This window comes from Juglans regia, chromosome 6 (genome assembly GCF_001411555.2).
Source record: "Juglans regia cultivar Chandler chromosome 6, Walnut 2.0, whole genome shotgun sequence".
In the NCBI taxonomy this organism is placed as follows: Eukaryota; Viridiplantae; Streptophyta; class Magnoliopsida; order Fagales; family Juglandaceae; genus Juglans; species Juglans regia.
This window is the reverse complement of record NC_049906.1, coordinates 1,109,424-1,134,526: the sequence shown is the minus strand read 5'-3', so window position 1 is coordinate 1,134,526 and position 25,103 is coordinate 1,109,424. Positions and strand designations below refer to the sequence as shown.

Sequence of the window (25,103 nt, the reverse complement as noted above, 5' to 3'; positions counted from 1 at the left end):
CCCTCTCCTCTCGATTTTCCACAGTTTTCTCTGCACCTTTTAGCCATCCCCGTTGCCGTCCGACACCCTCACGGAAGCCCAAACGTGTTCGTCACCACTGCTGCCCGGTTCGTCCTCCCCCAACCTCCATCTCCATGTAAAATCGACGCCCAGAAAAAACCTCGGAAAACGCTTTCGACAGCCACGGGAATCAGCAATCCATGCTTTTACCGAATTAAAATCCTCTGTTTCTCCTCTCAAAAACAGAGCATCACCTCTAACACGGTTAGCCACCACCGTACGTCGGGAAAACTATCGGACCAGCCACAGAATCCGCCGGTTGTCACTTTTCCGTCAGCCTCGAGCCGCCTCAGTTCCGCCTTGTCCCTCGCGGTGAGTACCTCCCTCGGTTACTCCTTCCTTTCTCTCCGCCCTCTCTCGCTCACTTTTCCCTCTCCTTCTCTAGTGCCCAGCGCTGCTCGACAGAAACTTCGCCTTGCTCTTGCTCTTCTGCCGCGCCACCGCAGTCCCTCCAGTCAGCCCCGTCGCGCCTCACCCTCGACGCGTGTCTCGGTTTTCCTTGGTAGTTTCCGTCGTGCATGTGTTTCAGTACATAGGTTCTGTTTTGGTTACTTTTCAAGGAATTAATTGAATTACCGTAATGCCCTTCACTGCATGTTTTATTAATGGGCTTTTATATTTTATTATGTATTAGTTCACTATTATTTAGTTATGATTACAGAAAATAATTTTATTATGTTATTAAGTAAAGATCTATGTTAAGAGTAAATAATTTTGGAGTAATGTTGTTTTTACATTTTAGATATGTTTTAGTCTATTTAATAATAGTTATGGTTTACTTTAAAATATTTTGGGATAATTATTTTATCTAGTATTGAAATTTATAAGTTGTTTTCATTAATAAATAAGTTAGATTTTTTAAATGTTTTTAGTCAAAGTTATCAATTGGACAGTGGCGATTTTAGAAAAAGATGATAAATTTTAAGGTTATGAAATTTTAGGTTTTGAGGAATTAAGTAGGTTATTTTAGAAATTTAGGATTAAATATCGAAATAAGTGGTTGATTGGAAATTTACGGGAATTACTTGATTATTTGATAGGTGACGATTGTTAATTGTTCGACATTTTGAGGAAAATTCTGAAAAGCTAAGAAGTCCAGGTAAGCGGGGTTCCTATGCTAGACTTTGCATTAAATAAAACGAACTGAGGTCCTTTTTGGAAAATGTGCATGTTCTGCTATGAAAAGAAATTTGAAAACAATCTTAGATATTTGTTCTGCATTACTCATGAGATTCTGTTTAAGAATAACGTATTTTCTGTCATGACTGGTGTAGACATGAGCTTATTTTTGACATTTTGTTTCTGAACTTTGAAAATGAGAGCGAATATGAAATTTGTGCATAAATTATGTTGTGATATGATTTTGTCCTGTTCCGAAGATTTTTGTTCAGTACACTGTTTGGAAAAGACATGATTTCTGAAAACCTTTGGCATGACTCTCTGATTCTGAATTTGATTCTGTTTCTGTTCTATTCAGTTACGACCCTGCCACGGGTGATAATAGTGGCATACGGCCGAACCACGGGTAATAATAGTGGATACGGCCCAACCACGGGTTATAATAGTGGATACGGCCCAACCACGGGTAATAATAGTGGATACGGCCCTGCCACGGGTTATAGTAGTGGTCTCTGTTTTGAGTGCACACCTTGGTGACAAAGTGTTTTATGTTCTGCTTGGCTATCCGCAGATGCACAACCCTACCACGGGGGTTATACATGGCCTCTGTTCTGATATGATGTTTTGATGATGACGATGATCATTTATGCTATGCCAAAGAATATTTTGAATGAAATTATTTCTAAATCTTCGCTCTGATATTTTGATAACATGTTCTGCTTCCGCACTCTGAAAATGAAAATGTTTTGTTCTGCATTCTGATTTCTGTAAATGCTCATGTTTATACACTGGTATATGTTCTTTGCTTACTGAGTTGTTGATAACTCACCCCTTATCTCCATATATTTTTCAGATAATTTTGATGGTTCAGCTGGGGAGCAAGAGTAGAAAGTTTAGCAACGTGTGATGATTGTAGGGGAATAAGTGTCTGAGGGTACAAATGCTTATTTGAGAGTCGTAGTTAGTAAGCTGATTTATTTTTCGGGTCTTTGATTTGATGAGTTGAGGATGTGTTCGAGTTTTCGGAGAATTTCTAATTCAAGTTATTGGGGATTTTTTTATTGTCGCCATGGAAGAACTTAGATTTTTGGTTTGATTAAGTGTATTAATATTTTATGGGATTTTTCTGGAGTTTATAAGTTGTGTTATTTAAGTTAATTTTAAGTATTAAGAGCTAACTCTCCGGACCTCTGGGAACGGGGCGTTACAACCTGCACAAGGATGAACGTGATCGATGTGCCTAATCCATTTCCCTTTTCGCAACTACGGCCGACCCGTTAAAGACGTTGTAGAACTTCGACATACATTAATGAGGAGATGATCAGGAGGAGAAACAATACTGCATGTTTGCACTTTGCATGATGTGTTTGAGAGAACTGTCTTGAACCTAGCATGATTGCTTCGGTGTGGTGGCAGCCCGGTCATATGCATGTGGTGTTGTTTTCCCATACTAATTCATATAAACTCCGTACATATGGACATTAAGGAAACAGACAACTCATGTAAATTGTATCATTCAATATATACAAATATAAATTTTAATATTAATATTGCTGCTTATGTTTGGATAGGAAAAAGTCTAGGTCTTCCGACACATGACACAGTGCCAAACAGTAGTAAATGATAATTTAATGTAGAGCTTAATTGTGATATTATGTATTTTAGTGTATTTTAATTGAAAGATTATTTTCAATAATTTAAATATTAGTTCTCTTTCTTTTAAATTTATTAGATTTCTTGTTAGTTTATTTTTATGACTTTTAAGTTGCGAAATTTATTCTTATATAAATGTATAAGAAAGAAAAAGAATAAAATTACTTTACCTTTCTATTTTAATCGTTTTATTCGGTCGTTGGTTAAATTTTTTTTTTAAATATTTAAATATATTTAATAAATATAAAAAAAAATCAGTAGACGGTATCGTGGTAAAAGTGGAGAGGCATAATAGCCCCACTAAAAAAAGAGCCAAGTCTTCTCGGAAGGTAGCACCGTGGCACGACTTTACTCTACTTGGCTCACCGAATAGGTCACTCATTAGCTCACCGAATACGTCACCAGCTCAGCCCAACTCCTTATGCTCTTTGTATATAAGTAGTAGTACTGGTCTCAACATCTCTCCCAAATCATCTCTCTCTCTCTCGTCACTTTTCTGCATTCTACGTGTGATAAAAGAAATGGCGAAATCACCAGAGGAAGAGCATCCGGAGAAGGCTTTTGGATGGGCAGCTAGAGATTCTTCTGGCCTCCTCTCGCCTTTCAAATTCTCCTGGAGGTCCCGATCTTTCTCTTAATTTTATATATCTGCATGTCCTTCAAATCTTGCTTGATTCGTTTTCCTTTCCTCTAAATTTTGATGCTCCACAACTACAAAGAACTAGAAGAGGAAATATCTATAGATTGTTATGCCATATAAACTTTCATTTTACTTTTTTTTTTCTTTCCTTTCTTGGTGTTTCCTTTTTAAAAGGAGAAGATAGTATGTGCGAGTGTTTGATAACATCTATAATTTTTTTAACTAGTTATTTATTCTTGAGTCATGTTAATTTTTATAATGAAAATAAACTTATTTAAATTTAAAAAGATTTAAGATGTCGTATCAGCTAGCTAGAAAATATAATTTAGTCTTCAATTTTAAAGTCCGAAAGGTATTTGACTATAGGATTCATTACTTTATTAATTTAGTTAAGACGTACACTACAAAAATTACTGTATTTTCTCACGGAGTAAATTCTTGATAAAAGATCGGTTTTTCGTGGGAAAACCCTTTTACCCACCAAATCTGTCCGTGGGAGTCTCGTGGCGTATAGTTCGCCACAAAAACTATTATTATCCACGATAACTCTAACTCGTGGATAATACCAGTGTTTCTACACAGAACCTTTCGTGGCCAAAACTTCTATTTACGTGGCAAAAGGGAATTTAAGTTCTATGAATCTCGTGGTAAAACGATCAAGTCCCACGAGTACTACCGGTGCGTAGAACTATTACCCACCGATTGTATCTTGTCGGAGATAAGGATGTGTTAAATATGCATGACAGTTTACCATGAAATATGATGGTGGGTAAAAGGGTCAAGTACCACGAGTAGAATCGGTGGGAAAAACTATTACCCACCCTTACCGCTTGTGGGAAATAAGTTCGTGTTAAATTTCCATGCTAGTTTACCCATAAAATGTGATTGTGGGTAAAAGGATCAAGTCCCACGAGTAGAATCGGTGGGTAAACTATTACCCACCCTTACCGTTTGTGGGAAATAAGGATGTGTTAAATATGCATGATAGCTTACCCATGAAATGTGATCGTGGGAAAAACTTACTTTCCATGAAGGGATAATGTGGAAAATACTTTTGTATTAATGATGCAATACTTTTCCCCATCAAAACTAACTCGTAGGGAAGGTATAATCACCATGAGGTCGTGGCGTGGCAATTGTGTTATTTGCCATGGAGGAATCCTGTCGCAATAACATTGGGTTTTTTGCCATGATTGCTACCTCTTGGGAAAAAGTTTGAAAACCAACAAGCTGGAACCGTAGACAATAATTAAAATTTGTCTAAATTTTTGCCTGAAATTTGGACATTATAATTAATTAATATACCCAATTTATTGGTTGATACCTAGTTGAGATACATGGCAAAATTAAAAGTGAATACACTCACAGTCATATAAAATATCAGGTACTGTTCATATATATATAAGTTAATTCACCACCTGAATACTGTCCATTTAAGGAAATGGAAATACATCAATGTTCACTGTGTGGGAGGGACAAGACAGGGTCATCAGCTTGATTGTTACAACTATTGTATATATAGCCCATAAAACAACTATATGAACTTGTCTACATATATCCATTTGATGAACTTTGCTCCAAATTAAATCTCCCCATATCTCCATTGCACTCATCCACATGTACCAATGCAGCCTCTATATCAGGGTCAGATTCCCGTATATTGTGAATGAAGAAGACCTGTCCAACATATGGAATACATGATGTTATCATCACATCAACCTCTTGCCTCAACCAAAAAACCATTACATGTACACTACAAGGAATTAGTTCCTGACAGTGATCTGAGTAAGAATCCCTTAATATACTGTTAGCATCTACAATATTAAACCCACGGACTAACCATTGTAAAATCCTCTAGCAAGCTAGCAATAGTATATATACTTGCAGCAATATATAAATTGTCCAACATGATCTATAAAAATAATAAGTATGCCAATTCTTATTATTTCCCTAGCTGGAACCTAATATATCAATAGCACATTCTGTTTTCACCTCCTTCATTATTAGTATACAATAATCAAGTCTTCCACATTAGATGGCATATATATATATATATATACATATATATATATGTATATCTCAGTATGCTCTATATTGTTGACAAAAACATCCAAAATATGACTCTGTACATAGAACAAAAACATAAATACTTGATCATACTCAAAAATATTATTGCGAAAAGAATTCAAGTATGTTTATCATACAATGGTTATAGGGATATTAGCCCATTTCCAACTTGAGGTTTGGTTTTCAATCTCAAATTAGAACAACAAATCATTGATTATCACATTTCAAAATAGAAAGGCTGACTTAAAGCTAGATAAATGCCTATGGTCATTGTAGAATGACCAAACTGCATTTACGAGTGCTAAACAAGATCACAAAAAAATCAAGAGGTATTGTTGTACGAACACCATTTGGCTGGGCAGAAACTGTTGACCACATGTTTAGCCAATATATAAACAATATATTATATATTGTCACCAGCATCAATCATGTGTGAAATATGACATAAAACTACTTCATATGTGAACAATGAAGTTGCATGACAGCTTCAATATATAATATGAAGCAACCACATCCCATTCCAAAAACTATACATTATTACATACAACAAGTATTCCATGTAGCAAGGCCATCATGGAATTCACCTCTGTTTTCCTGTACACGTGGAAGACCAGACTTGCTTCTCTTCCAATCCTCATTTTAAATATTGAAAGCAAATCCACGGCCATAAGTTCATGACTTTATAATTTTCTTCCTTTCTTGTTTCGATTACCTATATATAACTCGAAAATGTATATTGCTGTAAAATTGAGTTACTATACACACCATGTTAAAAAGGGAACTGCGTCAAGTACTTTTACTACAAAAACTGACTCTTATCTTCCACCAACATCAGAACCACCTATTAATTAAGAATTACTTATTCTTTCAATACACCAGTCAATACCAAAATCCAATCTACTTTAAACAAACATGTGGTACGTTCCCAACTTCCATATGCTAACATCATGCACTAAGTGGTCCAGTACTAATAAACAGTAGCACAGATAAATTAAGCACATACCATCAGTACTGGATCTGGAGCTCCTATCCAATTCTATTTTTCACTTCTCTTTGTGAACTGTCGAGGTCATGTTCAACTGTGATGCAAGGGTTGTCATATACTTACAGAACTGTGCACTGTTGGAACCATTCAGTATATGCAGCTACCTACATGCATGCAGCAATATCCCTGTATAAAAAAACAAAAATTGATCATTGTCAACCCATCCCACACATAAAAAAATATATTGAATCCTACAAACCATAATTATCATTGTATATGAGAAGATACTCACTGATATTTTTGGGTAAAAACCATTACCTGATGCATGCCATCACGAAACCTTTGCATGCAGCAACTTCCATTACATTACCAGGTTACGATGGAAAAAAAAAAAAAGCCCACTTATATAACCACCTCCCACACTTTATATAAAAACACCCCAACCTGCCCACAATCTCCTTCTTAACCATTGACATTTAACTAACTGCCATTTCCATAGGGGGAACAAAAAACACAAAAGTCCCCAACACTCAAAAAATCCCAACCATATGAGAGATGCCTAAGCATCTCCTGGAGCCTCTTCTTGAGACTCTCTATTTGACTCCAACTGTGAGTTTATCATGTTTAGTTGTTTTTCATGCTCAGAAAACTGTTTGCGCAGATCAGCCATATCACCCAAAATTGACTCTAGTTGAGTCTTGTAAATGTCTGCAAAAGTCTTGTTTCTTACATTCTCCTCGGCCAATCGTTTAAATGCCTTATTTTTTTGCATAAAAGGGGAGGGCTCAGGAATGACTGAATGGCCCTGCCCTTGTGCATAGCCAGATTTATGGCCTAAGACTTCTTTGAAAACATCAGCAGCAACATCAGTATCCTGAGCCTCTTCAGTCTCTTTCTCATTCAACCTCTCTACCATCAGATTCTGATATTTCATAAAGAAAAACATCAGTGCATGCAGGTCAGCCATGCATGTTCGAAGTAAATAATTAGAAATCATCCATAAAATGTATCAGCTAACTCACATAATTGTGTTCACTTGCTGCATTGATGAATTTCCCCTTCTCCTTAGACCAATGTGTTTCTTTGTAAAAGGCAATCATATTAGGTGCCTCCTCACCCTTCATTTACAATTTATGTTAATTAAGGTTCAAAAGCATTGTATGGACAGAAAATCATTCTCCCACACTCACTTTATTTACTATATATCTTACCTTCTCTTCCATAATCCTGACCAAAGATTTCCTCCCACCAGTATGTTTGACCTTCTGTTTTTTCCTATTATTTGTATTTCTACGAGACTGCTCTTGAAAGAATTCCAAAGATTTATTGTCATGCACTTACACACAGGAAACAATGCCTCAAGAAAACACACAATATATATAGATGACACCTAAAAGAGGAAAAATAAACACAATATCCATGTTTTCCCAACATGAATATAACACTATCCATAGTTACCTTGAATGTCCCGCTAGCCCACCTATCACATAGCCACTCCCAAACATGTGGCTCCACCGACGATCTCCGACCAGCTACTGCCTCCTCATGCGATGCATATTTAAGGTAGTGCTTGTGTAGTTCATAATGGTACGCATTGTACCTATCAGCGAGTGTGTTTACTACAGCCTCTCGATGATTGTCTTTTGACCAATCCAAGATAAAATCACCCTGCAAAACATTGTACAAGTTCACATACACGTTGTCACTCCAAAAATCACATGCATAATCATAAATAAAAATCATTTATATATATAAAAAACCCCTACTCTAACACGATTGATGAGCTCATGCTTCTCCTTGTCGTCTACCACACTCCAACTAGCATGCCGCATTTCAGCATGTACTCTTATAATCCAGCTCACTCGACTACTGAATATAGTGGCATTTTCACATGATGGACCCCTATGCCCATCCTTTATGTTTAAAGGGATCTTACCAAACTTTCTCAACCTTTCAAATGATGTACCCTTCGCAGGCCCTCGGCCTCGTTTTTTAATGGGTGGAACTATATTAACGACATTAATAAACTTGTTAATGTTATAGAATCATGGCTAAGGATTCTAAACAGAAAAACTAGTCAATTACCAAAGCTGAACATCATACTAGCTACCTGCCAAGTCTGTGATGTTATCCCCCTCATTGTCGTCATGTTGTACATCATGATTGGACTCTTCTACACCCACCTCTGGTACTGCTTCAGTTGAGGCATCAACTATGGGATCTTCCTCATCTCTTAGGCTCCTTGTCGGAGGCACCAACTCTGGAACTTCGTCAATAGGGCTTGATGTGACAATTAGTGGACGTCTGTGTCGAAGACCCCGACCTCTTTTGCCTCTAATCACCATTGTTGTATTTCCTGTAATTACAATACAACAACCAACATGGAACCCATAACATAACCACGTATGACTAGTTATCAACACTAGTCCTAGTTGTGTTAGCGTTTTCATAAGTACTATCTACGAATAATTCCCCATCAACATCATTATGTAAGTTAACATCACTGTGTGAATGTGTGTGAAAATATACATGGCTTCCTCAGGTTACAAAAGATATTGAAAATTCAACATAAAGTCACGTTTTCACCAAAAACCCATAACATTCTTTCAAATTTTCCAGAGCTCTAACACACCTCATGTCATCTATTTTGAATAATTGGTAATGACATGCCATCTTAGGAGTAGATGGCATAACTATACCTAATGTTCATTATTCACCAATTAATACGCACTTATCACATGCAAATCCATTGAACACTCTTACTTCAACTTATGCTCAACCCAATCCATGCACATTGTATAATCACAATATCCATAACATTCTGGCTTCTTCATCAAAGGAAGTGAATTTTAAAAACTTTGGAGTTATCACAATCTGTCTCTTGTTAAAATCAGATGACTTATCACATTTAAAGGATGTGAAAACATAAATATCTAATCTGTTTGTCCTCCACTTTGAGACAAAAACCTAAAGTAAAAATGAGAGAGACTGCAACACACCATCCAAAGGGTATGCTGCTGCTCCCTGGGTTCACATACACTTAGCAACTTGGTTGAAGTGCATAGAAGGTACTTCTATGTTAACAATGACAACTTTCTGTAAATTATATGTACTATCTTCTTCTAATTATTCCTTATATGCAAACCCCAGTATACATTATTACATACCTCAATATCTGTCAAAATTCCTACCATTTATGAAAAATTAGTCTTTACAGTCAACATTCAGAAAATTTAGCAAAGTATATGCCTCTGGAAATTTTCCAGATTTTTGCCATTGTTATATCACACAGGAATACCATGAAGAGAGTGTCTTTGCTCATTGAAGGCAAGAATATTATTCTAGGGTTACAAAAAAGCTGTACCTTTTCTTGTCTGAGTTGGTTAGTTCTTCAGCCAAATAGGTGAACAAGTGTGGTGGGACTTCAGTATGTTCAGAAACTGTGGTGTGCGTACTTGGAGTTTGGTCTTCTGATTCAGAACCCTGGATTCTAAATCTCCTTGCTTAATCACTCAGTCTTAATCTGGAACCCAGAGCAGTCGACATGAACTGGCCTTTAGAACCCACAAAATACTGATGTACAGCTCCTGTCACTTCCGAGGTCATAGACTGGCGCCAGTTCACCCACTCTCCAGGCTTTAAAATCCCGCCTCTTCCAAATATTACTTTCCCGCGTATGCCTCTGAAACCAAGCATGTATGTGGTCATATCTCACCTTTTCTGCTATGCACATGGGTCATCAGAGGTCTTGTTAGGGGCTGGAAAAACTGTGAATTGTATATTAACATTAAAACACAAGAACTACTTTAATTTGATAATGTGATAAATGAAGACAGCTGGCGTTATTTGGTACACATGTTAGTATATGATAGAAATCACCATGCAATTAAAAAATATGAAAACATTCCTATAAAATGCACGTTGATATGAATTGGTGTTCTCTGCCCAACATATATCTTTGTGTCCAAACTATGGGCTGGGCCAACTTTGTTTTAAGTATTTTAACCCTCTTAGAAACAAGAACTACTTTAATTTGATAAAGTGAGAAATGGAGACAACTGGTGTTATTTGGCCCACATGTTAGTATATGATAGAAAGCACCATGCAATTAAAAATTATGAAAACATTCCTATAAAATGCACGTTGATATAAATTGGTGTTCTCTGCCCAACATATATCTTTGTGTCCAAACTATGGGCTGGGCCAACTGTGAATTAAGTATTTTAACCCTCATATCACTAGAACTACTTTATTTGATAATGTGACTAATGAAGACAACTGACATTATTTGGTACACATGTTAGTATATGATAGAAAGCAAAGTGCAATTAAAAAATCAATTATGAATGAGGCTTTTTACTCATTCATCTACATTAGCTTTTTAATCGTGTTACAGTTACAATAAAAGGATTTTGTTGATGTCTTAGTGTGTAAAGTATAAAACGCTAGTATATATGTTATATTGAATAAATTACACTAGACTTTTATTAAATTCATAAACACAAGCTACTTATGTCTACAAAAAACATTTATAATTTTTTCTCATTAAAGATTATATAAATAGTCTTTTCGTGTGGCAAAACGATTATCGGTGAATTAGATTTGTACCCCATAGAAGCATGTATGGCTTCAAGGGGTTCTTCCAATTTTGATCATTCGTGTGAAGATCCTTGGCAGGATTTTGTTAATTTTAGTACATGCCAAGCAACGAACACAATTGCGGAGTTGTTATGCTTTACTTGATGGGTTACGATGGTGTCATTCGCTTGGGTTTAGAGAGTTATTTGTGTATGCTGATTCGAATGTCGTCGTTGGTGGCCTCTTACCTGTCCCGTTCATCACCTTCCTTTTAACATGTCCCGTTCATCACCTTTTACGCAATTATGAGTGGAAAATAAAGAAAGGGAGACGCATCTACTCAAAATAAACTTTTTCATGCAACGAATACACACTTCCAATTCTTTATTCGATCTAAGCATGTACATTTCCAGATATTTATATTCCAAATCCGCCTTATACTTGGCTTTTGCTTTGACAAAGTCGGTGAATATATAATTTCCTAAATAGCATAGGCATCAAAAGGTCCATACATCAAGTACAATATGAAAACTGTATCACCATTGCTTTAATACTTGAACTTTCCATGTATAAAACTTTCCATATCAAAAGCCTTATCCATGAATGTGTCTTTGCTTTGATACTATAGAAACAGAGTTAGACATTCTATATTCCCATTGACTGGCTGCATCTCTCTTAATTACAGAAACGTATAGGTCATCATAGAAGCCCAATGCAGCAATAAAAATGGTATTACATGGCTGACATCAATTCCCCACAAAGTACAAATTGTGTATGGAAGTAGATTAAACTTCAATGTCACTCTTTATTTTTCAAGTTAAACATTAAAATTTTGAGTATATATGTGAGAATTCATAAGGTTGGCAACAAACTGTTTATATATGGCAATCAGTAAATTTTGAGTTTTTCCCCTGTTCATTGGGTGACATACACATTGGCCACCTCTGTTTGCACCTGGAAAGCAAATAGACCTATACTCACATTTAAATATCCCATCATCGAGATACCCATACCATTTTAAGTGGTAAGTTTAGACACTTCATATGTATTTTAAATGCTTTCTCAAACCATGTGTCATTCATGTCGTATCCATTCATTTAACACTCTGGCTTCACAATTTGTGCAACCATTGGGTCTGAAAAATGGTGGTAAGGACAGTTTGAAATTTAGCTTACCACCACGCGTGCATTTGCAATGGTGTGGATTTGTAATTAACGTTAAGCAACTGTCCTCCAGCCCAAACAATTGTTTCTATGTACCAGAATGGTGAATATTTTTAGGAGCTATTCTTTTTCTTTGAGCTAGATGTGACAACTAAATCTTTCCATGTAAACCATAATATTGAGAATTGTCTACATTGGATTCATGTAAGAATTCTAGAAGATACTAGATGGTCTACGAAAAATCCACACCAATATCTAAAAAAAAAAAAAAATTAACATGTCTGATTCGGCAATGTATATTTTAGACCCAAAGCACAATATTATACTATTCATAATTTGAATAGTGACTCCATTTTGTAATTTTCCTAGTGCTTTCAATTTGTTAATGAGTCCATAAACTACTTGTATGGACTGCTCGATGTGGTCCATCTCCCCATACCTTGTTGTATTTAACTGCCATTCATGACTAGATTTCAAGCAAACTAACATTCAGCTAAAGCACCAAACAATTGTACGCATCTGTCTTCCCTTGTCAGTATTATAAAGTTGCATCATTAGTCCATTCTTTTGTTGTATCATATTCAGTTTTTTCCAACTACCAGCACTATCATCTGTATCTTACTAAATTCATTACTTGAATTTAGGTGGTCTTATGTGTATTGGATGATAGGTTGTAGTGACTGATACATTTAGTTGTATAACTCATGTGTATTGGGCTGCTCCCCTTTTATTTGTGTAAAAGACATTAATTGTTAAAAGAATGTGATGGTTGGAATTTTTAATAACTTAAATTTAGTTAAGTTCGTTGGGTTTCTAAAATGCAAGGCTTTTGTATCTTGGAAACATTCTGAATATCAAAAGGAACAGTGGTAGTTGAGAACCAATTTTCAGCGTTGCAAGTCAAAGTAAAGAAAGCATACAGACAGTGGCCACGTTATATCAAAATAATGCCTTCACACATGCTTTCTTGAAGTGTGGAGATGATCTCCCAATGAGTAAAGTCACGCGCTGTCTGCAAATAGATGAAAACAGAAACCAAGTCAGTCAGCAATATAAATCCCGGAGTGAATATATACCCTCTTAATGGTGAATTAATATTACTATAACTTAATGACTAAAAAACATATCATGTATATAAAATCCTCATGCATCTAATTGCATGTATGGTGGAATTGAAAGTCGGGCACAACATTTAATAAGGGAAATAGTTATGTAGAAGTGATTAACATTATATATAATTAGAGAAACCATTATCATTAAAATAGGATAAGAACAACCATCAGAAACAATCTCTATAATAATGAAACTGAGGTTTTTATTCAGTACCATCGCCATCCCCCTCATCTATGTTCTCCATCCAAAACACGCTGTTAATGTTTTCATCATCAGTGAAGGCCTCATCAGCACTTTCTTCAGCCAATTGCTCTGGTGACAATGTTGATGGATCAACGGGCAAGTGGTCTTCATTTACTCTGGTCAATGGATTGAGCATGCCTGGGTTAGTTTCATTAACATTACCATAGTTCCTAACATCAGTGTCACTATCGTCTTATGTTTCAACAACGTGCAATTCATCATCAAGTTCATGCAAGTCCGAGGTCTTGTGGGGAATATTGTAAACATTCCTATTTGTTATCTTGTGTACCGCGTGCCAACTTCCCCCCAAAGTCGGGTCTTTTATGTAAAACACTTGCAACGCTTGGCATGCTAGAGCGAAAGGCTCATCTTTATACCATTGCCTAGAAGTGTTGACACTCGTGAAGTGATCCCCAATGTGTATCCCCCTTCTCGTGTCGCCAATGTCCCACCAATCACATTTAAACAAAAAACACTTACGCCAACCCATATAGCGTAATTCTATGATGTCCTGCAACACACCGTAGAAGTCAATTGGCAATCCTTCATGGTCGGCATGAACAACAACCCCACTATTTTGGGTGCGGCGACGCCCTTCGAGATCATTCGTGTGAAACCGAATTCCATTCATTATACAGCCAGCATATGATGCAACTAGTGGATCTGGACCACATGCTAATGCATATATGTCATCGGTCACCTCAGGGGGAGTCTTCGCATGCAACTCGGCAATCTAACATGGATATTTGACAAAGGAGAACATTAAGGAAGAAATTCGAAGGTTCTATAAAGGGATATGTTTATAAGTGAAAAAGGGAAATCTTACGCGTGTTCTGAACCACGTTGGGAATTGACTTTGGTGCCTACACTCAATGTTACTGGGGTCCTCTTCTTTCATTTTGTTATAGTGATCACTACAAAAACTATATGCATTAATAAGTTATCCAATCATAATAAAACAAAATAAAAAGCATGTATGGATATAGAGGGTGCACTTACTCTATATAGTCCTCAATCTCTGCGCAATTATTAAGGACGTACCACTCGGCCTTGGAAAAAAGTGCATCGGGTAATTTTTCCATTCTTGCTGCCCCTAACGGGCGCACCTTTTGGGAGAAAACTGATAAACTTGCCTCTCGAGAGGTTTGGCCAACCAAGTCAATGTTCCGTTCCTCTCGGTTATATCTAGTCTCGATATCATTAAGGTACATAGAGCAAAACGTCAGGCACTCAACATGAACATATGCCTCAGCAATTGAGCCTTCTGGACGGGCTCTGTTGCGGACATATCGCTTGAACTTACCCAGATACCTCTCGAAAGGGTACATCCACCTGTACTGAACAGGTCCTGCTAGCAATGCCTCATCTGGCAGATGAATGGCAAGATGCACCATGATATCGAAAAATGCAGGTGGGAATATCATTTCTAATTTGCAAAGAATGATGGGGATATTAGCTTGAAGCCGTTCCAACACTGTTATGTCTAGTGTTCGTGAACATAATTCTTTGAAAAATGAGCAGAACTCGATTAAAGCTCCCCTAATATCGGGTCGTAGGTACCCACCAATAACAACTGGCAACAAATATTGCATAAAGATATGACAATCATGGCTCTTCATCCCCATGATTTTTCCTTCAGTAATGTTGACACACCGGGCAATATTTGAGGCAAAACCATCCGAAAATTTGACTTCTGAAAGACGTGCACAAAAACTCCTTCGCTCAGTTACATTTAACATATAACATGCAAGACTCATAGAAGTATGATTACCATCATGCTGTAAATGTAATTCTTTTCTTAGTCCAAGATCTTCCAAATCCCTACGCGCATTGGCGGTGTCCTTACTTTTGCCTTCAATATTCATCAAGGTTCCCAGGATTGAATCACAAATATTTTTTTCAATATGCATGACGTCCAAGTTATGTCGCAATCCCAAATCTAACCAGTAAGGAAGCTCAAAGAAGATACATTTTTTTGTCCAATTAAGTTCATTGGGCATACGTTTCCTCTTTTTGGTTGATTTACCAAACTGCACGTTTGAGACCTCATGTAATTGCTCCATTAAAGCTTGTCCCACTTTCATTTTAGGTTGGAGACGGTGTTCCTCCTTACCATTAAAAGCATTTTTTTTCCTTCTCCAACTGTGATCTGGCACCAACCACCGACGATGACCCATATAACAATGTTTTCGACCATGCACAAGCCATAGTGAATCTGTTTCTAAGTTACATGTAGGGCATGCCATCTTACCCTTTGTGCTCCAGCCTGAAAGATTTGCATATGGAGGAAAGTCATTGATGGTCCAGAGCAACGTTGCCCTTAACTGAAACGATTCTCGTTTGTATGAATCATATGTACGAATTCCCTCTTCCCATAATTCTGTCAACTCATCTATTAGGGGACGCAGGAACACGTCAATATCATTTCCCGGTGCCTTTGGTCCAGGGATTAACAATGACATCATCAAATATGGATCTTTCATGCATGACCAAGGAGGCAAGTTGTAAGGCACAAGTAGCACTGGCCAAATGTTGTACGGTTTGCTCATGTTATTGAATGGGTTGAACCCATCACTCGCTAGACCAAGTCTGACATTACGAGGATCTTGGGCAAACCAATCATATTTGTTATCGAAGTCTTTCCATACCCTAGAATCAGCCGGATGTCTCATGAAGTTGGGATCATCAACACGCTCTTCTGCATGCCATCTCATGGCTTGGGCAGTCTTCTTTGACATAAACAGCCTTTGCAACCGTGGCTTCAAAGGAAAATAGCGGAGGACTTTTTGGGGTATCCTTTGTTGGTTAGTTGTGTTTGAGGCCCACCTAGATGCATTACATATAGGGCACTCATCTTTATCAGCATGATCCTTCCAAAACAAGGCACAATCATTTGGGCATACATGTATCTTTGTGTAACTAAAGCCCAAACCACGTTGTAAGCGGCGAGCCTCGTTATATGAGGCAGGGAACTGAGCATCAGGAAATGCTACTTGCAAAAGCTTTATAACCATGTCAAATGACTTCACAGTCCAACCACCAACTGTCTTTATGTGAAGCAACTTGACTATGAATGATAGCTTTGAGAACTCTGTGCAGGTTGGATAAAGTGGAGTTCTTGCATTGTCTAGCAGCTCGTCAAAGTTAGGGTGTATTGGAGTACCAGAGGTGTGTCGTGAAGGCCCTGCGTCTGAGTGCAATTCTGTTCTACTAGAATTATCCATAAAGGACCCAACACGGATGTCATCTAACATCTCGTCTACATCATCAATGTAGTCATTGTAGTTATAGGCATCATCACCATCTTCGTCAGAAAATGTGGCGTCTGGCAAAGTTTCCTCCTCGCCATGGAATATCCATTCCGTATAAGATGTATCAATACCTACGATGAACAAGTGATCCTCAACCATAGCAATATGATGGAAAGATCGATTTCGGCATCTCCTACATGGACACCTGATGCATTCTCTACCCGGTGCATGGGCCTTCGCCATATCTATGAATTGTTTAACGCCATTTGCGTATTCATTGGAACGCAATCTATCTTCAATATGCATCCAAGCCTTATCCATCTGGTTGAGTTATATGGAATTGAAACAATTAATAAGGATATGAGGAAATTCTTGGTAGACTATTAACTGTATGAATGTTTGTAATGGGTTATCACGTTAAATATTGAAGGTCCTCACCAGAGTATGAAAGGTAAAAAACTATTTCAAGGGCGGCATCTAGGCCAACTGGGTAAGTAGTGTTATGATTGTAGGGTGTCTCTTGATGATATGCCCAAAAGTCTAGTTCCAGCTATTTATATATAATTTTGAATTGAACTATGGTCAATTAATTCTTATATGGAAAAAAAAGATCCTTTGTCAATGAATTCAACAATTACTATCTACTTTCCTAGTAATTTCCATACACCATATATATATATAAATATATATATATATATACTCATATATGTTCCTAGTAAAAAAGACCCTATGTATGAGCAACACAAAGAAATTAAGAGAATATATACGAGCAACACTATTCTTAAGAGAATTAAGAACAGATTCTGCTTTATACATGATATTATTGGTCATTTCAAGGTACATTTATATATATATATTAGTGCAAAGTTACAATGAGTTCAAAGAAACTGCATGCAGCAAGCTGTAAATATAAAGTGTACATTTATATAAATTATAATTATTAATAATGCATCAAGAGATTTATATTCCCAAGCGAATTCCCAAGGGTTGGGAACCATGCATTAAAGTCTAGAGGGACCAGATTGGCAGAGGTTTTCGTTGCATTAATTAAAATTACAACCTCAACAAAACACTAAAGTAATTTACACAGCAAACTGTATTATGTCCAAGCTTGATGTATTGAGAACAACACTACTTTAATTATTCAACACATTCACATGATATATCGTGTGAATGTGAGTTTGGAAGAGAGGGTCATCAGAATTTCAACACTAATTGCTACTTGGGGATAGGTAGTGGTAATTTTAGTTGCCGCAAAAGGTGTTTCAAGAAAAAAAAAATGCACAAAAAAGAATACAGAAAAAATATAATACACATCCAAATTATATGTTCTGGCTCAAAAAAGAATATGTCAAAGTAGCAAAAGAAACAAAAGAAAAGAATGAACTAACCCTCTTAGCTTTTCCCAACTTGCACCTTTCTGGTAGGATTTCCACCTAATCATGTGCCTGAAACTAGTACTTCAGTCTCTGTTTCTTGCCCAATCTGCAAGACATCAATTATCATATTAAAAAAATGGCAAATATATCTATAAGTCATTCTCCCAATATGAAGCTAGCACAAAAAGCTCCCACTGGGACTAATTCTTTTGAGAGATTGCACAAATATGGCTAGACACATCCTCAGGTCATGTTCAAATGGATTAAGAGCCAACTTAATAACTCCATGTGGCTCAAGGTGCACACAATGCATATTCACTTGAAGATGTGTGAAGAAAAATAAGAAAAAAAAAATGATGTACGTGGATCAGTTTTTAATTTACTACGAAAAATGGATGTTGTTCCAGAAATTTTATCTCATAACTTATCACTTATGACCGTGGATTCTTAGATAATGTTGTCCTAGTAAAAATTACATGCAGAACATATTGAAAATGAAGAAGTTACGAGGAGTACTAGATATAAGATCCAAGAAAATCACTAGTTGTGTTCATGCAAGATAATGATTCTTCACTTTCAACCACCAAAATGAAGCAAATCCCACCCCTGTACAGGGTCATCAAGTGCAATATAATTGCATGACAAAAACCATCAGTGGAAAACGGCACTAGCAACCAGGGAATCAAAATTAAGAATTATAAATATCGACTGAGAAGGCGAAGGAAAAAACAGTAATACACGGCCATACACACACAAAGCATGATGGAAGTAAACAAAACAAGTAAAAAGGTGACTCCCTACTTCAAAACATTATACCTTTTGTGACCTGAATGGCAAAAATCAATTGACACTTTGGTTTATGAGTTAAAGAGTTCCTACCATTTGAAGTAGAATGGAAATCAGTAGGGGCAAAACCATATATACTCTGTTTTCCCAATCAATATTGAGACAATGCATTGTCATCATCTTAAGAAAATTTTGCTTATAGAAAAAGATCATGACTTTAAAAATGCAATGCAAGTTATTATATTAAAATTCATGAGCAAAAAGACTATGGCTAGCATCCCAATATGCTAGCCATACCATCCACACTAGAAACAAAGGGGTGCTACTCCAATAGAAATGAAGACATTAGAAACACCTTAGTAGAAAATAAAAAGATAAATATTTTGACATTGTATAATCACTATGTGCAGTTCTCTTCCAGTGAATTAGCAAACTAGCATCACATTGTAATCTCGCAAACTATGATAGCATAAATAAAAATCATTTACTACAGACCACTTGGAGTCATTCTAGTACATGCATGAAAAGGTATGTGAATAACGTTGTTTCATGGCACTTGTGTTTTGGAATTCTGCTAGCGATCGAGCTAGTTAGCTAGCTAGGTTGATATATATGTCTCTCTCACAAAGATGAATACCGGCCACATGCTTCGGCAAGTTCATGCTTATTCTTTCAGATTTTTCTAGTGTTTGAGTCATGAAGTTATATCACACAAAATTCATTATCTGCTGGTTTTGTCAATTCCTTGTGCTAAACTCCAGTTTTGTTTTTTCCCACCTCATAAATCCCTCTTTGCACTTTCTTATCCCTCTGTAGAGAAGTTTTAAAACCCAACCCAACCCTTTATACATAAATACTACGCTTTATGTTAATTTAATAATCTCCAATGTTTCCCCAAGGATAACACTTTATTCTTCTGATCTGACGGCTTGGTTACTTGCGTTAATTATAATTGCATGCTAAAAAACTTGGAGATTTTATTTCTACTTGTTTCTAGCCATACTTCCAGAATCTCCTCAAGGTTTTAGACCAGCATACCATTCGTCTCTGAGGCTAACAGTGGTGGTGTTGTGGTTAAAATACATCATGATTCTACTTATTCTTTGCATCATGAATCATGATGCATTTAAAGGTGATGATGTTTGTATTTCCTACATAGAGTTGGTTATATTCAACCAACTCTCACTCTCCAATAAAAATATATGGTCCAGTACCTTTGAAATGAATAAGGTTTGAAAACCTTATTCATTCATATATTACTACTTTATTGAAACTTGCGGATTTCACTATATGGACACCTTTGTTTTATCATTGCGAAGGTATTTTTACAAGACTTTATTGGTTTAACATTAAGGGCTAGCATTTCATTCTTTCTATTATTGTATGTTGTCCAGTCTGTTTTGCTATTTGATAGCATATTTACTGGAAGCCTTGTAGCAACTGCATGCAATATACTGTATAAACACCAGGCATGCCAGATAGAGAACACTCACTGAATTGCAGAGACTAAACACCAACATTAGAATTTATATATACTGGATGAAATAATGTCTTATTTCATCTTCATCCTTAAAATTGCAGAGAAGTTGATCTCCTAACTCCCTCCTCCATAATACATGAACAAATTAGTAAGTCTATAAATACTGAAATTTATAGCTAATTAGACCATATTTACAAGTTATGTACACTTCTCTAAAACCCAGAAATATATATATACATGTATATAGAATCAGAGAGAGAGAGAATGAGAGAGATTACTAGCTTACCCATAGGCACGGATTCCAGGATTAGACAGAAAAACAAAGGCATGAGCACAGATTACAGGTGGACTTTATTCTTATAAGCCACAACCATTTTGCAGCAGTACATGTTTCCACTACCATACCACAGCCACAGATTCCCAAGAGGTAGAGAAAACAGTAGGAAGAACATAGTCAACGAGATAGAGACAAAGTCCATTGAAATGATAGTTGGTCTAATAAATTTCTAATTAGAAACTATGATTAATAAGCAACTGTAAGTGACATGTAAGTTTTGGTTTTGGTGGGTGGGGTAGCTCAAAATATAACTTTGAGATAAATTTTTCTAATTACATGAAAAGCATGTTCAACTACTTTTTTTTATCTTCTTCTTCCTCAACCCAATCTATTATTATTTTGCAAACTTATAAATTTACATTTTAAGCCAAGGTACTGATGATTTTTGGAGCGCGTCCTGCTTTTTCTGGATTAACATTTGCTCTCCCAAGGATCGACAATGCTGTCCCTATATATCATCAGTTTGTCCTCCTACTGTTAATTCTATTTTGGTACCTTTCCAGTTTCCATTATTCAATATATAACGCCATCCTCGTAAGATTAATAATTTCTAAAAAGGCTTTAGAGCTCTGCTTTGCAGGCTTTTGTACGTTATATGGCTACTTGATGAGAACACGCATAAGTGCGAATTAACCTGATCAGTAGCAACGCTAATAATTGTTATCATGCATGAGAACGTAAATCGAGTTGTAGTGCATAATTATGTTTGTGATTCACAGTAACTATCATGCAGATAAATGAGTTTGATAATTAATGAAGATCATCATCCTGGCTAGAGCTATGGTTTGGCCTTTGACCACTAACATATTTTCCTTCTTTTTGTTAAAATGAAATTTGGGAGCACACATTCAAATTCCTAGCATACTCGCACATCAGGTTATATATGCATCCAATCAATTCAAGCTATTTTACAAACAACAAATGAGCATATTTTGAAGGGGTAAAAATTCATAACTCAATAATCTTTAGCACATAACGTTCTAAATTTAAAGGCAAAAACATGAATGTAGGAGTTAAAAGAGTTGGATTCACAAGGGATCAGAACCTAATTAATGGGACGCAAGTATTCAAGAAATATTATGTATATTCATGGCTAAACAAAGACAATGAAAAACTATGAAGAAGAAACCGGGCTCATGAACCAGAGATTCACACACGTAGAAGAGGCAGCAATAGGCGAGAGATTTACCAAGGGGAGAGGGAGAGACAGAGATATAAGAAGAGAAATCATCAATAGGCAAAGATTTGACAGAGGGATGCACCTTTACTGGAGTTGACAGTAATCAATGCCCAGATCGTGAGTGGCGGCAACTGGCGGTAGTGAAGTTGAACGGGGCGGCAACTGTCGAAGTGAGTGGACGTCGAAGGCGGCGACGCAAGGAAACCACCGTCGATGCAAGGAAACCACCGTCGGCAGTGAGGTTGCAAGGTGAAGGCAAAATCGCTAGGTTATTCTAATTGAGGGCTCGGCTAGTATATCTAACGAAGCAATACACACCTTCTGTGGAAAAAAGCTCTTGTATTGGGGCACAAAAGTAGAAATTCCCAAAACCTTTTAACACGAACGAAATCTCGTCGCTATAGATAGGTTTTCTACACGGTTTTTCACTCGACGCAGCACGAAATCTCGTAATATATGGCAAAAGTTATTGCGACGGGAGAGTTTTGTGCCATAAGTCCACTATTTCCCACCAGTGGTAGTCATGGAGGAAGAAATCGTGGGAAAATCCTAAATTTCTTGTAGTGCGTTGAATATTTCTGAATATTCTTTTTTTTGTCACACATAAATTAATGGTTTGTGATGGTGTTTGCAGGGCAACCGGAGAGAAGGACATAAGATTCAAAGTTCTTTATTGCGGAGTATGCCACTCGGACCTTCACATGGCCAAGAGCGAATGGGAGGGCTTTCCATCTACCCACTAGTTCCTGGGTATATATCATGTTTCTCAGCATTGACTACAATTTTGTACTTTTTCAGCCATCTATAATATTTTCCTCAGCTATAATTTTCTTGTGTAAAGAGATTTAGAAGCCATGGCATTGGAACTTGTTTTTGCAGGCACGAAATTGTCGGGGTAGTAACAGAAGTGGGGAGCAAGGTGAACAAAGTAAAAGTGGGAGATAAAGTAGGAGTGGGATGCCTTGTTGGTGCATGTCACACCTGTGATGACTGTAGTAGTGATCTTGAGTCTTACTGCACCAAAATGATACTAACCTACAGTACCATTTACCACGATGGAACAGTAACATATGGAGGCTACTCAGACACAATGATAGCTGATGAGCGCTACGTTGTTCGGTTCCCGGAAAATCTACCACTTGACGCTGGTGCTCCACTGCTGTGTGCAGGAATCACAGTTTATAGTCCCTTGAAATATTATGGTCTTGCCGAGGCAGGTAAGCATATTGGGGTTGTTGGCTTAGGTGGGCTCGGTCATGTTGCTGTTAAATTTGCCAAGGCTTTTGGAGCAAAAGTGACAGTAATTAGTACCTCCCCTAGCAAGAAGGATGAAGCTTTGGAACATCTTGGTGCTGACTCATTTTTAGTTAGCCGTGACCAAGAAGAAATGCAGGTGAATGTTATATAGCGTTTAACTTATTCTTTACTTTGCAATATATATTCTGTTTTTTATGCTCTTCATACACGATTTTGGAAAAAGACGCTCTTCAGTTTGAACAGATACCCTCAAGTTCGTGTTTGAACTTGCGGGTCTCAAATATAAAAGAGAGAAACATATAAAGTATCTCTTAAAGCATTTGTTACTGTCCACATAGATTTTTTAGACAATGATCAATAAATATTGTAAACTCGCTTCATGTGTCCATCGTTCTCCGACTTGAGAGGATCTTGATCTATATACTTTTAGTCTAACCTACAGAACCTGACATGAGGCACATTAAATTTGTGTAGGCTGCACAAGGCACATTGGATGGTATAATTGACACAATATCTGCTGTGCATTCCATTTTACCTTTAATTGGTCTATTGAAGACCCACGGAAAGCTTGTTATGGTAGGTGCACCAGAGAAGCCACTTGAACTGCCCGTCTTTCCTCTGCTTCTAGGTATAACTTCAGCATAATATCTTTCCTAGCCTGCTTTATATGTTGGTATCACTTTTTGGTCATTTAATTACAAAATATAAATTTCATTAGATTTGTATATAAATAACAGGAAGGAAGATGGTTGCGGGGAGTGCCACCGGAGGAATGAAGGAGACACAAGAGATGCTGGACTTTGCGGCAAAACACAACATCACGGCAGACGTTGAAGTTATTCCAATGGAGTATGTAAACACTGCATTCGAACGTCTTGTCAAGGGTGATGTTAGATACCGATTTGTCATTGACATTGGGAACACCTTGGCTGCTACGAAGCCTTGAAAACTAGCTCGGTGTCCATAGTTTCTTGTACTGTTCAGTAATTTGTTTTATTTCTACATGAACCTGCTAGCTCTTTGCTGATCTATTGTCGTTTTCTTGAATAAAAAGGTTTGAGATTTTATCTAAATTAAATATTTTTGAGGGGTTTAATCCTATAAATTCTTTCACACGTTCTTGCTAAATATAGTCCATGATTGAGAATGATCTTCCTCCACCAACTAATCTTTGAGCCGAATTGATCAAATCATTTCTCCGACGTTAGGATGATCTTCTTCGACTAGGAATTTAAGATGTCTTCCTCGTTTATACTAAAATTGTGCTGATCTTCCATATGAAAATACTGCATTAATATCATTAACTCAGAATTTGAACGCACACCTTTCGATTTTTCTGTCGCAAAGTTAGTTAAGATTATAAAACACCCAAATGCATGGAATTCCTCCATATCACCATCATCCAGTACTTATGTATGAAGTGTTACTATTTATATATATATATATATATATATATATATATATTATCTTCTTTATACTTAAAAGCATCTATAACGTGAACAATAATGAATGGTTTCGTGCGTAGAAATGCCACTGTATTTTTCTATGAGCCAAGAATGGGTTCGTGCATGTGAATGCCAGTGTGCGACAAAGAGGAAAGGGAGGTTCATGGTGGTTGGGTCTGCGAAAGGAAGTCGCCTGTGTGAGGTGGTGGAGGTGCGGCGGTCTGGGTGGCTGCATATGGCAGCGCAATTGGACAGAAACGGTTGGGTTACCGCAGGGGAGAGAGAAGGCTGCTCATGGGGGAGATCGATGGTAGCTGGGTTGGTCGCCGGCATGTGGAGGACTCGCCGGTGGTGGCAGTGAGGTTGG

The 25,103-nt window shown here is 37.0% G+C and overlaps 1 pseudogene; it reads left to right on the top strand.

The window, feature by feature from the left end:
* The first annotated feature begins 3,339 nt into the window (after positions 1-3,339).
* On the top strand, positions 3,340-24,291 carry LOC108998085 (annotated as a pseudogene).
* Positions 24,292-25,103: the final 812 nt, after the last annotated feature.